This window comes from Callorhinus ursinus, unplaced genomic scaffold, assembly GCF_003265705.2.
Source record: "Callorhinus ursinus isolate GAN/ISIS: 27379988/994484 unplaced genomic scaffold, GSC_fseal_2.0 scaffold40, whole genome shotgun sequence".
NCBI lineage: Eukaryota > Metazoa > Chordata > Mammalia > Carnivora > Otariidae > Callorhinus > Callorhinus ursinus.
Genome location: NW_027397102.1, coordinates 4,110,244 through 4,127,554, shown reverse-complemented (window position 1 = coordinate 4,127,554; position 17,311 = coordinate 4,110,244).

The following is a 17,311-nucleotide window of genomic DNA, read 5'->3' as shown; positions in this document are numbered from 1 at the left end:
CAGTCTAGCTGGGGATACAAGACACATTAAAGAGATACCAAAGGCAAATTTTGAAAAATACTAAAGCAGTTATATGGAGATGAAGTTCTATAAAGGATCAGAAAATGGAGATAAATTCCCATGGATAAGGCCAGGAAGACTTCCTGGTTGAAAGGGTGGGGAGGATTTGGAGCTGGACCATGATCCATGATTACTATTTAAATAAGCCAAAAAAGGAAGAGGAAGTCTTTCCAGGTGGCCAGACCCAAGTGATCAAATGCAGGAGGTGTGAAGTGAGAAGAGGTGAGAAGGAAGATTGTGAAGAAAAAAAGAAGGGTAAAAAGAAGAGCTTTTGGGAAGAGTGGTCAGTTGTAGCAACTCAGTGAACAATGGTGATAAAGTCAACCTATATCCATGGTCACTGTATGACCAGCTCACTATCTTTCTTCTGTTTGTGTTAGTATCACTCAGTCTCCTAATTCATTTCTCCCTGAAGTACTTAAGTACTTTTCTGATTAATCTCACAAAGGATTCGAGATCTTTTACCGTATCAATGGGTTGCATGTCCTTCTAGCATCACTCTTCCTCTAGCTGAGCTCCACCCTCACTGACCTACTTTCAACTTCCTAGAATGAAATTGATCACTCATACCATGGACATTTCCACATGCTATTACCCCTGCCTGGAACATTTCCCCCTCTCCTACCCCCCCTTCGCCAAATTAATTCTTATTCTTCCTTCAGAAATTATACCAGTAACCATGTCTTCAGAAAACCCTTCCTTAATCCCTAGTTCAGGTCATATCCACTTATTATATGCTCTTATAGAATTGTGGACTTCTTCTTTATTGCATTCATCACAGATAAAATTTTACATGCTGTTGTATAATTTTTCATTTGTGTGGTAATCTAATTGTCAGTCTCTCCCAACTGTAAACTCCAAGAGGATAGGGTCTATATCTGCTTAATCCAAAATTAATATTAATAGTGTTTACAAAAACTCTTCTCCCAGACCTTCTCTCTTCTTGAGTAAAGCAGCAGTGTACCTTTTTTTTTTAACTCCTCAGCTGAAAACACGTGCCATTTCATTCATTTACCAACAAGTCCACATCAAGGTGTATTTTAGAACAAAGAATGTACACACATAAAAAAAGTCCCATGAACAAGAAAGTACTGAAGTTTATCCACTACTGTTCTCCTTTGTCCTCATCTCACTCTTCTCACTCCTCACTGCAAACATTCTAGTTTTACTTCCTCTAATATTTGGAAGGTAGAAGGGGGAAAATGAAAGCTTTTTTATGGTGTTCTCCAAACAGCCAGTTTATAGTCATACAACTTAACCCAAAAAGTCCTCAAAACTTTTTCATTGAGTTGCTGATGTACTTGCCACTGGGGGTGGAATGAATATGCAGCTGAAAAAGTGCATTCAGAACTACCTGGGGGAATGAGTATACATTTCCTCTTTAATCTGTTTGAAAAGAAAGTAACAAATATGACTAACTTCTAACTGGGAATTTACGCACTTGAATAAGAACAGCCAGATGCTTGGGATCTTCACACTCCAAACCCAACTCATTTTTTTTTTCTTTCTGCCAACAATATCAAAGGACTGGGTGAATTCACCTCAAGTACCAGGGACCCAGCACTATGCTAATTTCCTTAGAAACATTACAAATGTAACTAAAAACTTTTCACTATGCTTATGGTTTAGGATCCAGTTAACAGTTTTGGTAAATCTCATATTCTCTAAATGAACACAGTGCCTGTATACACTTGAGCAGTGTTCTAAGAAGGAAGACCATTTATTTACTAACTTTGGATTAATTATCAGATGTCTTGAAGCCATTCAGAAAACAAAAGAACAAAAAAAGTTGAGATCCTGAATCTTACAGCCTTTCCTTTAAAATATGGTCTTCTTTTGCTTCAGTGGGAGGAAGGGACCACAAGGTCAGGTTCCAAATCAGTTCATAACACTGGACATTACATTTCTGAAAGGGCAGAAAACATGTTTCCAAGCACAGTCCCTGGAAAATTTTTAGCTCATCCTTCACACTGGAACACCATCACCTCTTAGACATTTCTCTAGATCTGAGATTTCCTTCTCATTAACTAAACAGTCTTGGATAATAGCAAGTTCCCATTGCTACAGGCAGGGTTGGTAGTTAGAAAAAATGAATGTTTTTGCCAAAGAGTTTTGTAAAGTACCCAGAAGCCTTGAATTCTTGCTATAGATTAGAAAAATGTCAAAGTAATAATAATCATGACAATAAAAAATTTTTGTGAGCATAATATATGCCAGGCAATATTCTAAATGCTCTTCCTATATTTATTTACCTAATCTGTACAACTCCATGAGGTAGATACTGTTATTACTCCTATTTTATACTCAAGAAAAATGAGGCAAAGAAAGGTTAAGTGACTTGCCCAAAGTCACACAACTAATTCCAATATTTTTTATCATTTCTGGACTAATAGTTATAACCACATCTTCTTTTGCTACAGTGCTTACAACTCTGTCTAAATTATCTTGTTGGGGCGCCTGGGTGGCTCAGTCGTTAAGCGTCTGCCTTAGGCTTGGGTCGTGATCCTAGGGTGCTCGGATCAAGCCCCATGTCGGGCTCCCTGCTCCGCGGGAAGCCTGCTTCTCCCTCTCCTGCTCCCCCTGCTTCTGTTCCCTCTCTCGCTGTGTCTCTCTCTGTCAAATAAATAAATAAAATCTTTAAAAAACAAAAATAAAAAAATAAATTATCTTATTAATGAGCAAATACAAGGATCTGCATTTTGTAATGAAAGCTACTCACTAGAAGCTGACAAATCCCACTAATAAAATGTGTGGCTTTTGAACCATTCTAAGGTTTAAAAATCTCTGGATCTGATCTATAAATATGAGGCCTAAAGTCAGAAGCTAAGTCTTAAAGGCATAAGGGAAAAGTGGCTTACTTAAGACAACAGAGCTAATAAATGGTAAAACCAAATCAAAATGCTAGTGTTTTGGAATTATGTTATTATAAATTTGAAGGAAATTTTGATAAGTTAAAATAATATTGGAAATCCAAGTGAAACCACTAAGAAAAATACCTTAAAAATATAGTTCAAAATCATTAAAGGAGTGAAAAAAAAGTACAATACAAAATAGGCACTCAAGACAAAGAGATAGTAAAAGCAGAACATGAGATAAAAATAGACATGAAACATAGAAAACAAATAGTAAAATGGTATAAAAAATTACAACCATATCAATAGTAACATTAAATAGGATAAACAATTCAACCAAAAGGCATAGATTATAAAATAATTAAAAAAAACAAGATCAAACAATATGCTATCTATAAGGCATACACTTTATTTTTTTCTTTTTGTTTATTTTTTATTATGTTCAGTCAGCCATCATATAGTTTTTGTTGTAGTGTTCAACGATTCATTAGTTGCATATAACACCCAGTGCTCATCCCAACACGTGCCCTCTTTAATACCCATCATCTGGTCACCCCATTCCCCCACCCCCCTCCCTTCATACACTTTAGATTCAAAGGCAATAATAGATTGAAAAAAAAATAGAAAAAGATATACCTTACAAAAAATAACCAAAAAAAGAGCTACAGTGGCTATACTAACATCAGACAAAGTAGACTTAAGACAACTACTTGTTACTAAGGATAAAGAAGGACATGTTATAATGATAACATGGTCAATCTGTCAGGAATATTATAAACATATATGCACCCATACACAGAGGCACAAAATATATGAAGTAACAACTTACATAATTGAAGGGAGAAGTAGATAATTCAACAATAATAGTTTGAGATGTCAATACCTCACTTTCAATAATGATAGAATGACTAGACAGAAGATCAAGAAAGATATTGAAAAATTGAAAAATGCTGTACATCAACTAGACCTCATAGATAGACCTAATTGTCCTATAAAATATTCCAGTCAACAACAGTAGAATATAATTCTTCTCAAGTGCCCATGGAATATTCTCCAAGAAAGATCACATACACATAAAATATATTTCAATAGATTTAATAGGATTAAAATCATGCAAAGTATGTTGATAACCTACAGTGGAATTAAATCGCAAATCATAAACAGAAAGAAATTGAGTTTGTTTTCTGTTTTTTGTTTTTACTGTGGAAATTAAACAATACATTCCTGAATACCAGTGTGTCAAAGAGGAATCATAAGGGAAAACAGAATACTGTAAGATGAATAAACATTAAAAACACAACATATTAAAACTTATGTAATGCAACAAAATCACTTCTCAGAGGGAAACTTATAATGGAAAATAACTATATGTAAAAAAGATTAAAAATCTCAAAACATTGTCCTATCATTTCATCTTAACAAGATAAAAAAAAGAGCAATGTAAACCTAAAGCAAACACAAGGAAGGAAATAATGATGATGATGATGTGACGATGATGATGATGATAATGATGACAATTAGAGCAGACATTAATGAAGTATAGAATAGAAAAAGAGCAAGAAGTAGATGAAACCAAAGTTTGTTTTTTGACTAGATCAACAAATTTGACTAATCTTTAGCTAGACTGACCAGGAAAAAAAGATAGGAGGCTCAAGTTACGAAAATTGGGAATGAAACAACAAACATTATTGAGGACCTTACAGAACTAAAAACTATTATAAGAGAATGATATGAATGATTTATGTTAACAAATTTAACACCCTAAATTAAATGGACAAATTCCTAGAAATATACAAACTACCAAAACACTCAAGATAAATGGAAAATGTAAACATCATATAACAATTAAAGAGACTGAATTAGTATTCAAAAAGCTTTCCATAAAGAAAATTCCAGGAGTAGATGGTTTCACTGATGAATTTTGTCAAACATTTAGGGAAGACTTAACACCAATCTTTTGCAAACACTTCTTAAAAATAGAAGAGAACACTTCCAATTTATTCTATAAGTCCAGTATTCTACTGATAATAAAACAAAGACCTCCCAAGAAAAGAAAAAAAATAGACTAATATCCCTTGTGAATACAGATGTAAAAATCCTTTAAAACTACTAGTGAACCAAATCCAGCAACATATAAAGAGGATTTATATACCATGACCAAGTGGGATTTGTCTTAAGAGTACATGGATGCCTCAACATATGAAAAATTACTACATTAATAGAATAAAAGACAAACCACATTATCATCTCAATATAAGCTGCCAAAATCCAATACCCTTTCAAGATAAAACCAATGAATAAAATAGGACTAGAAAAAAAATCCTCATCATGATAAAGGATGGCTATAGGATGCCTGGGTGGCTGTCAGTTAAGTGTCTGCCCTGCTCAGCTCATGATCCCAGGATCCTGGGATCCAGTCCCACAACAGGCTCCTTTCTCAGTGGGGAGCCTGTTTCTCCCTCTGCCTGCTGCTCCCCTTGCTTGCTCAGTCTATCTCTCTCTCTCTCCCTCTTCGACAAATAAATAAATAAAATCTTAGAAAAGGATACTTATAAAAAATTCACTGCTGAAATCTTATTCAAAGTGAAAGACTGAAAGTTTTCCCACTAAAATAAGAACAGTCAAATAAATGTTTCATTTCACCACTTTTATTCAGCATAGTACAAGAAATTCTAGTCAGAGCAGTTAGCAATAAATAAATATAAATAATAAATAAATAAATAAATAAATAAATAAATAAATAACATCCAGATTGGAAAGAAAGAAGTAAAACTATCTCTATTCACAGATGGCATAAACTTGTATATAAACAATTACAAGAAGTCCAGAAAATAACCATCAGATATAGTAAACAAAGTCAACAAGGCTACAGGATATAGGATCAATATACAAAAATCAGCTGTATTTCTAAATACCAGTAATGAACAATCTAAAAACATTTTTTTCTTTTTTAAATTTTTATTTAAATTCCAGTTAGTTAACATACAGTGTAATATTAGTTACAAATGTACAATTTAGTGACTAAACACTTACATATAACACTGGGTACTGATCACAAATGTACTCCTTAATCCCCATCACCTATTTAACCTCTATCTACACCCACCTCCCCTCTGGTAACTACCAGTTTGTTCTCTATAGTTAAGAGTATGTTTTTCAGTTTGTCTCTTTCTTTTTCCCTATACTCATTTGTTTTGTTTCTTAAATTCCACGTATGAGTGAAATCATGGTATTTGTTTTTCTTTGACTTATTTTGATCATTATAATAGTCTCTAACTCCATCCATCATATATATATATATAGGTATCTATCTATCATCTATCTATCTATCTATCTATCTAACCTCTTCTTTATTCATTATTCAACCTATTCTCTATTAATTCAACAGTTAATGGACATTTGGGCTGTTGCCATAATTTGGCTATCATAGATAATGTTGCTACAAACATTGGGGTGCATGTATCTCTTTGAATTAATGTTTTTGCATTCTTTGGGTAAATACTTAGTACTACAGTTGCTGGATGATAAGGTAGTTCTATCTTTAACTTTTTGAGGAAACTCCATACTGTTTTCCAGAGTGGCTGCACCAGTTTGCATTTCTACCAAAGGTGCAGGAGGGTTCCCCTCTCTCCACATCTTCACCAATACTTGTTTGTGTTGTTAATTTTAGCCATACTGACTGGTATGAAATGATCGCTCATTGTAGTTTTGATTTGAATTTCTCTGATGATGAGTGATGTTGAGCAACTTTTCATGTGTCTATTGGCCATCTGTATGTCTTCTTTGGAAAAATGTTTATTCATGTTTCTGACCATTTTTTAACCTAATTATTTGTTTTTTTGGGTGTTGAGTTTGGTAAGTTCTTTATAGATTTTTGATACTAACCCTTTATCAGATATATCATTTGCAAATGTCTTCTACCTTTCTGTACATTACCTTTTAGTTTTGTTGATTGTTTCATTCACTGTGCAGAAGCTTTTTATTTTGATGGAGTCCCTGTAGTTTATTTTTGCTTTTGTTTCCCTTGCCTCAGAAGACATATCTAATAACAAGTTGCTATGGCTGATGACAAAGATAAAATACTGCCTGTGTTCTCCTCTAGGATTTTGATGGTTTCCTGTCTCACACTTAGTTCTTTAATCCACTTTGAATTTGTTTTTGTGTATGGTTTAAGAAAGTGGTCCAGTTTTATTCTTTTGCATATCACTGTCCAGTTTTCCCAACACCATTTGTTGAAGTGACTGTCTTTTTTCCATTGGATATTCTTTCTTGCTTTGTTAAATATTAATTGACCATATTGTTTTTTAAAATCCCATTTGTAATAGTATCAAAATAAATAAATTAAAAAAAACACTTGGGAATACATTTAACAGAGAAATGCAAAACTTGTATACTGAAAACTACAAAGCATTGTTCAAAGAAATTTAAGAGTATCTAATAAACTGAAAAGACAGCCTGTGCTTATGAATTGGGTGACATAACATTTTTAGAATAGCAATACTCCTCAAATTGATCTACAAATTCAAAACATTTCCTGTCAAAATCTCAGCTGGCTTCTTTGTAAAAAATGACAAGCTAAAATTCATTTCGAAATGTGAGAGACACAGAATAGCAAAAATAATCTTTAAAAAATAACAAATTTGATAGACTAACACTTAAACAATTTCAAAACATACTACAAAGCTATGGTAATCAATACTGTGTGGTACTGGATTAAGGATAGACAGGCATAGATCAATGAAATAGAAGTGAGAATCTAGAAATAAACCCACGCTTTTATGCCAATTGATTTTTGACAAGTGCACCAAAACAATTGTATGGGGAAAGATAGTCTCTTCATAAATGGTACTGGGTCAACTAGATATAAACATTCAAAAGAATGGCTTTGAATTTCTACCTCACACTACACACAATGCAAAACTTAATCTAAAGTGGACCATCTGCCTAAAATTAAGAGCCAAAATTATAAAACTCTTAGAATAAATAATCACAAATCTTCGAGATTTGGGGTTTAAGCAATGATTTCTTAAATACAATATAAAACCCACAAACTATAAAAAAGATTGAAAAGTTTCACTTCATCAAAATTTAAACTTTTGTGAGCCATAGAACACCATCAAGAAGGTGAAAAGACAATTTACCGAATAGAATAAAATATTTGCCAATCATATCTGGTTGGGACTACTAGGCACAGTGTATAATGAACTCTTACAAGTCGATTATCATATGGTTTCACTTATTTGTGGAACATATGGAACAGCATGGAGGACATTAGGAGAAGGAAGGGAAAAATGAAGGTGGGAAATCGGAGGGGGAGACAAACCATGAGAGACTATGGACTCCGGGAAACAAACTGAGGGTTTTAGAAGGGAGGTGGATGGGGGGATGGGTTATTAAGGAGGGCACATATTTCATGGAGCACTGAGTGTTATACGAAAACAATGAATCATGGAACACTACATCAAAAACTAATGTACTGTATGGTGACTAACATAACATAATAAAATTAAATTAAATTAAAAAAACTCAATAAGATAAAAAAACAAATGCCCAATTTAAAAATGGGCAAATGACTGGAAACCTATATCCCCCCACTCCCTTCCACCCATATTGCCCATTTCTCCAACCCCTCCCCTATGACAATCATCAGTTTGTTCTCTGTATTTATGGGTCTAATTCTGCTTTTTGTTTATTTGTTTCTTTTATTCTTTTTAGATTCCACATAAGTGAAATCATATGGTATTTGTCTTTCTCTGTCTGACTTATTTCACTTAACACAATACCCTCTAGGTTCAGCTATGTTGTTGCAAATGGCAAAAATCTTATCCTTTTTCATGGCTGATTAATATTCTATCATATATATAAAAGGTACTGCATAGGGAACACAGTCAATGGTATTATAATAGCATTGTATGGTGACTGACAGTAGCTATGCTTATGGTGAGCATAAATGTATAAACTTGTTGAAACTATGTCATAGACTTGAAACTAGTGTAACATTGTCTGTCAATTATACCCAATATTTTTAAGTGAGCAAATTATTAGAATAGATGTTCATTCAAAAAAGATAAATATATGACCAATAAATACATGAAAAGGTGTTCAACATCACTAATTATCCAGGAAATGCAAGTGAAAACCATAATGATATATCACCTTGAACCTTTAGGATAGTTATTATCCAAAAAAAAAAGAAAAGTAGTGAAGAGGATGTAGAGAGATTGAAATTTTTGTATATTGTTGGTGGAAATGAAAAATCGTGCAGCCACTATGGAAAACTGTATGGAAATTCCTCAAAAAATTAAAAGTAGAACTACCATATGATTCAGCAATCCCACTTCTGGGTATATGTCCAATAGAGAAAATAATTGAAATCATAATCTCAAAGAGATCTGGACCTCCATGTTTATTGCATCATTATTTACAATAGCCAATATATGGAAACAACCCAAATATTCATTAACAGATGGAGATAAATAGATAGATAAATACATAAATACATAGATATAGATGATAGATGAAAGATAGATGATAGATAGATGATAGATGATAGATAGGTAGATAGATAGATAGATAGGAGATAGATAGACCATGGAATTTTATCCAGCCTTAAAAAAGAAGAAAATCTTACCATTTGCAACAACATGGATGAACCTGGAAGACATTGTTAAGTGAAGTAAGCCAATCACAGAAGGACAAATACTGTATGATTTCATTTATATGAGGTATCTGAAATAATTAAACTTATAGAAGCAGACAACAGAATGGTGATTACCAGAGATTTGGGGGAGGAAAAAATGGGGAGTTGTTCAATGGACATAAAATTCATAAAATTTCAGTTATAAAAGATGAAACAGTTGTACAGATCTGATGTACAACATTGCGTTTACAATCAACAATATCATATTATGCACTTCAAAATTGGTTAAGAGGATAAATCTCATGTTAAATATTCTTACCACACACACACACACACACACACACACACACACACACACAAAAGAGGTGCAAGTAAACTTTGGTGATAATATGTCTATTTTCTTGATTGTGGTGATAGTTTCATGAGTATATGCATAAGTCTAAACTCATCAAATTATATACGTTAAGTATGTACAGTTTTTTGTATATCAGTTATACCTCAATAAAGCTGTTAAAGATAAAAATATATTGATTATAAAAATATTTATTGAAGGATAATAATATTTTTAAATTAGGTTACTGTGTGGTTGCATAACTCTTTAAATATACCAAAACCACTGAATTATACATTTTAAACAGGTGAACATTAATCATATATAAATTATATCTCAATAAAAGTCTTTTTTTATTATTATGTTCAATTAGCCAACATATAGTACATCATTAGTTTTTGATGTAGTGTTCAACAATTCAATAAAGGTCTTTAAAAAGATGAAAGTGTTGAACCAAATGGTCTCAAAGATCCTTAGGGCTCTCACATCTAGGACTCTATAATGTTAAATCTAATCTATTTTATCCATGTAACCACTTTCTGTTGTCTGCTTTCTTTACTACGCACTCTACTGGATTCCTTTCACCTCTGAACTCAAAATGAAATGACTATTTTAAAATTCCATTACAGTCTTATCAATAGTTATTAATAAATGCACTTATCTGGCATTTTTGAGATACCCTTAATGTACAAAGCACAGAACAAAGTGATATAACTGATACAGAGATAATTAAGTTTTGGCCCCTGCCTCCAAGCATCTGACAGATATGAACTCAATGAGCTGTAAATCAATGCAGAAAGAAGTCCTGCTGAATATACCAGGGAGAAAAGGCTTGACAAAGTAGGAAGAATTCAAGCCTTAAATAATGAATAAGCATTTAGTAGGTGGACACAACAGTACTCTAGGCTAAGAAAATTATGTGAACCAAGGATACAAACTGAAAAGTCTGTTCTTAATGCCATTCCCCCAAGGACCTCATCTATACAATACCCAGTCTAAATTCAGTTATCATAAATATTTGAATGCCATAAATTACATTCCTTTTGGAAATATTGTATCATTCATACTGCTTACCTCTATCCTCCAACTAATGTAAACTGGTAAGGTTTATGGCATTCTTACCCATATTGCTTCACTTAATGACTACAAAGCAGTTCAATTTTTTATGGTCTTCTGTGGATTAAGAAAGTAACACATTTTTTTCTTTGAAGTCAGAACTTGTACAGGACGCAGTCCAAAACTAAAATAAAGAAATACTCATTCTTTTCATGACATCAATAAAAATGTGTATAACAAAAGATTCCCCAGAAAATTTTGCATTTGAAGATTTTTAAATATTATTAGACTTTATTATTTAGAGGAGTTTAGGATTTACAGAAAAATTGAGAAAAAGTACAGAGTTCTCATACACTTCTCTCACTTTGCACTCACACACAGTTCCCTTTACTATGAACATCTTGCATTAGTGTGGTACATTTGTTAAAAGTGATGAGCAAATATTGATGCAATATTATTAACAAAAAGTCATAGTTTACATAAGCGTTCACTCCGTGTTACACAATTTCATGTTCTTTTTTCTTCCAAGATTTTATTTAAATTCAAGTTAGTTAACATATAGTGTAGTATTGATTTTAGGAGTGGAATTTAATGATTCATTATCACATATAACACCCAGGCTCACCACAACACATGCCCCCCTTAATGCCCATCACCCATTTAGCCTATCCCCCACCCACCTCTCCTCCTACAACCCTCAGTTTGTTCTCTATAGTTAAGAGCCTCTTATGATTTGCCTCCCTCTCTGTTTTTATCTTATTTTATTTTTCTTTCCCCTCCCCTATGTCCATCTGTTCTGTTTCTTAAATTCCACATATAAGTAAAATCATATGTACAATTCCATGGTTTTGACAAACACATGTTATGTGTCCACCATTACAGTATCATACAAAATAGTTTCCCTGCTTTAAAAACTTCCTGTGCTCCTTCTACTTATTCATCCCTCCTTTGCTTTCCCCGAACCTCTGGCAAGCACTGATCTTTTTACTGTCTCAATAGTTTTGCCTTTTCCAGAATGTCATATAATTAGAATCACAGAGTATGTAGTCTTTCAAACTAACTAATTTACTTATCAATATGCCTTTAAGGTTCCTTGATGACTTTTTATAGCTTAATAATTTATTTCTTTTTATGACTAAATAATATTCCATAGTCTGGATGTACCACAGTTTGTTTATCCATTCACCTACTAAAGGACATCTTGACTGCTTCCAAAGTTTGGCAATTATGAAAAAGGCTGCTATAAGTATTTGTGTGCAGGTTTTTGTGTGAACAAAAGTTTTCAACTCATTTGGGTAAATACCAAGGAATGAAATTGCTAAATTGTATGGTAAAACTGTTTAACTTGGTGATAAACTACCGAACTGTCTTCGAAAGTGGTTCTACCCTTTTCCATTCCCACCAGCAAGATGTTACTACCATTTCAAAATTATTTTAATGAAAACTATTTTTAGTATTGAGTTATGTGACCTTCTCAACCATTGTGGCTAATTTCTGTATCTAGAAAATAGGTGATAAGAGGGAAAACCAGAGTGTGACTTCCAATTATCCATGTGGCTTTCTGGAGATCACAATTCCTTTCAAAAATCCACTGAGCATTATAGTGCAGATAGTACCAAAGCCTGCCTAAAGGGGAAAGGAGAATTTCTGCAAGACTGGATTTTTATGCAATGAAAATGAGTTTGAAAATCTGTTTTCCAATTCTGTTGATATTTTCTCAGTGGTGTTTACCCACTGAACAGCTTCAGACAGTCAAGGGTAGAAAAAACCACACACGAATCTTGTATAGTTTGCAGAACTTCAAGGGTCAGTATTTCCAAACCAATCTTTACCTTTCATTGAGCGTGCTGTCATTATTCCTTCAACAGGAACTGGGAACATAGTGTCTGTTATATTAGTTATTTTTGATCTAGATAACCTATCTTTCCAATTAGATTGCTAACTCTTTGAAGGCAGGGATCCTATTAATCACCTTTATATTTCCATCTGCAGTATCTGGTATGACAGTTTGCTGTTTTGGTTAGCTCTTTTTTGGTTACAAGGAGAGAGACCCAATAAATCCAACTCAAGTAAATGAGGAGGGGTGGGTTAAAGATATAAAGGACTCTCAAAGAAAGTGAAGAACAAGAACTGATATATAACCAGGCTTCACAGGAACTGGAACTGGGATAGAAGTAGAGTATTTATGAGTGCTAACTCTGAAGCCAGACTGTCTGGGTTCAAATCCTTATTACCTCTGTGACTTTATATGTCACTAGGCAATCTGTGCTTCAGTTTCTATATCTTTAAAATAAGGATAATGATCATATTTATTTCATAGCAAGTATGTAAAGATTAAGTGAATTAGTATAGGTAAAGAGGTAAGTAGAGTGGCTGGCATATAGTAAGTAAATATTAAATATTGTCACCAGGTGCTAAGACAAACTCTCTCTCTCAGTTTCATAGTCTTTTTCTTTACATCTCTAGTTTTATTTATGGACCATCCCTGTTGTGCTTTTTTTGCAAATCACTTTCCTCTGTCTCTATATTTTTTCTGCTCTCTTAAAATTTCAGCTTGAACGTTGTCTTCTACCTTATTTTCTTGGTCAGTCTACCTAATGGTTTGTCCTTTGGCTTACTATACTTCAAACTGAAGGCCATGTAGTGTAGTGGCTAAAAGAGCATAGACTCCGGATTCAGACTGCTTGGGTTTCAATCTTAACTCTACCACTTACCTGAGTGTCCATGAGCAAGTTACTTAGCCTCTTTGTGATTCCATTTCCTAGTTTGTTAAAGGGTGATGATAATAATAATAGAATCTATCCCATAGTCTGTTGCAAGGAATGAATGAGTTAAGATTTTGCCTGGTATATATAGCAAGTGCTTCATGAGCATTTGCTTTTGAGTTTTGTTTCTGCTGCTAACTGCATCAGAATAGAGTTTGTTTGGCTTAGCTCATCTTTTGTAAGCTGGGATTCATGGATTATAAGTTGGTGCTAGGCCTAGGAACCAATTTCCTTTGTTTAGGTACCCATTTATGGTCCAGTCAGTCATGACCAGAGCAATAGGGCCAAAGAATACAAAGAAGACATCATTACTACCCTTGGTGGGACTGCAGGGGTGGGCAGTTTACATTTCCTTTAGAATGTGAGTGAGCAAGTGCTGTAAATATACCTAGGACACATAGAGTTCTCAATAAATATTGCTAATGTTGAGTGAGCTGGATGACAAATTCAGATATAGATTGGCCTGAGTATGTGTGAGGTCCATCCAGATCTCTTCTTGGAAATATGCTTGAAACTAAATCCTAGAACCACAGAATGCCAGAGCTGACTAAGGTCTTAAAGAGATCCTCCAAGTACAAACTCCTTACCCATGATTTCTGCCCCATGTTTCGGCTTAGAAAACTAAAATCCATAAACTGGATACAATAGCTCAAATCATATAGTAAATTATCAAGAAATCTGTTATGCTGTAATTGCTGATGTACCATTTAACTCATCACTTAATCCAAATACTTGTATAAAACCATTTTCTACAGATCTCTAACCATATGTCCCATCTATTTTGTCAGTTTTATGGCCAAACCTTGAGCCAATGGCTATTTTTATTTAGGTTCTCATATTCCTTCTTAGCGGTTCTACCTAAAGATGGCAACTCACAATATAATGTTTTTGAATGGCTTTCCCACAAGACTCCCTGCCACATAAAGGAACTACAGTCAGAAATATTGGAGGAAAAAAAAACAACTTATAGCATGGTCTCATCCATAATCCAACTTTACTGCATAAGGCACTTATGTATAATATATTGTTATATCCACCAAAATATCAATATTTTAAAGGAAAATATAAAACATATAATAAAAATAACTGTATATCAACAAAAAATCCAAGCTTGAGGTCTTATTATTTCAGACATTACTCACAAAACAAGATGTCTCCTGATTGGCAAAGCCATGGAAAGCAACCTGTAAGACCTGAAGCAAGACTATAAGCAATCAGGAACATAAATACTAACCAAAGATACATTGTGCAAGACCAATTTAATCACTTTACATTGGAAAAAATTAGAATCGTTTTCAAATGAAGACCCTCATCAGACATCCCTGAAATTAAGTAAAGCAATCAATAAGGGCTCTCTGGGTTGTTGTTGGGGATAAAATTGACTTCAAGACTGATTAGCTTTGAAGGCCATATGTATGCTTTGCAGCATGAGAAGAAAGGGTATTCTTATAATGGTTTTAGGCAACACAGAGTCAAATAATGGACAGGGATCATGGTCCATTTATAAAGAAAAATAAAAACCCTGAGGTGCACAAAAGGACTTCTCCAAATTCAAATCTGGCCATATTAACAGACAGTAACAGCAAATAAAGCCATTAAAAGACCACTGCTGCCTGGCCCAGAACTTTGGAGTTGGCTCAGTTTTTATTCATTGGCCATACAATACTGTTTTCTGTTTCTCTCTTTTTGTGCTACCTGTCCCTCCACAGTTTCCCCAAGTTCTGTATGGTTTCACACTGCCCCTTGGTGACCCATGATCCCCTACTGTAACCCTCTCCCCCGATAATGAGGGCTCTTGACTTCCCTTTTCTCCTGAACTCAAAATTGCCCTGCCCTATCTTCTGCTCACCACAGTATTCAGTCCTCAAATGGCTCCATGGATCTGGCAGTACATAAGAAGAACCTGAGAATTTACAACATCATGAATTAGATACCTCTTCCAAGAAGATCAGTATATTAACACAAAATAACTAAATCCAAAAATCTGAACCCCTAATAGTGGTGATTTTCACATCAGCAAGCTAGGAAAGAGATCTGAATATAAATAATTTGAGAAGTAAATCAAAGATGAAGAATTGGAGACATCAAATATGAACTATTCCTTCAAGAGGTTTGGTTATAAAAGAAATGAGGCAGATATAGCTTGAGGAAAAATATAAGAAATATGTTTTGATGTCTATAAAACATTTTAGACTGGAATGCATTTGTAAGCAGTGAGGAAAGAGAAGAAGAGTTAAAATGAAGTTCAGTGCTATAGGAGAGGAGGAAGAAAAGGATGAATAACTACCGGGTCATTGGATGGGTGAGTAGGAGAGAATTGTTACCTGGTGGCATTTTTTAGTGAAACAGAAATGTAGGTCATCTGCTCAAAGTGAAGGGGCAGATGTAGGGGCTTGAGAAGAAGAATGAAGTTTTAGAACAGCTGCAGTGGGAAATGGAAGAGCCAACTACAGATGAGAAAAGGATTAAGGATGAGAGTTAAGGGTCCAGCTGAGTGAAATTAGAAAGCATACATTTGTAGTGGAGCCAATGAGTATGGATATGCACTTTTTCCCAGATGAGGCTTCAGCAGACTAGGAACAACAATAAGCAAAGTATACCACTGAACTGAGCCAAGACTGGGCAGGGATTGCCAAAGGTATGAGATGGAAGGTGAAGAAGTCAAAGAATGGAAAACGCTTGTGAGTGTGTCATTGAAATGGGGTCTAAAATAGGGTAGAAGGGAGAAGACAGGATGTGGCTGCTAGCCGAAGAGATTAGGTAAGAGAGGAGGGAATGAAGATCACAATAAAGAACAATTTGGTTGATCACAAAGCCATTCCTCAGCATTTCACATACAAGTTCGGGTAACTGTATTACCTCTGTGATGTGACCAAACCTCTGAACCCTTTTAGTTTGATAGCTGTTGATTTTCCAGGAAGTGTAGTGTTAATGAAACTTAAATGACTGCTTTCTATCATGAGTTACTTCACTGTGGTGATCTTGAGTCCAGTTTTCCCATTGTTTGCAAGGAATTTCTCTCAACTAGTCTTAGCCAATTCAGCCTGGGTTGAGGAGAGGACTTAGGCACAAGGGAGAGAAGTATGTATGTGTATGGCTCTAGGTTTCGTTCTGCCTCAGAAACACTTTACTGTGAGGAACACAAATAACATTTGGAAGTTATCAATTTTCTGAAGGTCCCAAACAGCTGCCTGTTCTAAACAGAAATCCTGGCTAATCCCCTTCTCAGTCCTCCTCTAGAGGGCAGTTTGGAAGCACGTTGCCAGATAGTTGTTCACCATTTGCAGGTTGTGATTTTACAGCAGTAGGGAAGTTGGGTATGAGTGGGGAGGGATGTTTGTTTATCAGAGAATGCAGAGGACTTAAGGCCTATCAATTCCCAACCCATAAAGTCTTCCTCCAGCCTTCTGGATCATGTCACCAAGGTTCAGGAAAAACTTTTCTTTCTGACCACAAAGTTGTGGTAGATTCAGACATATTTACATCAGTAATAATTGCCCCTGACTAGCAAAAAAAAAAAAAAAATAGGAGTAACTCCTTCAGCCTTCCTCCAATTATAGGAAAATGTCCCATACCTCTGACTCTATTTCTTCATTATTGAATGGTT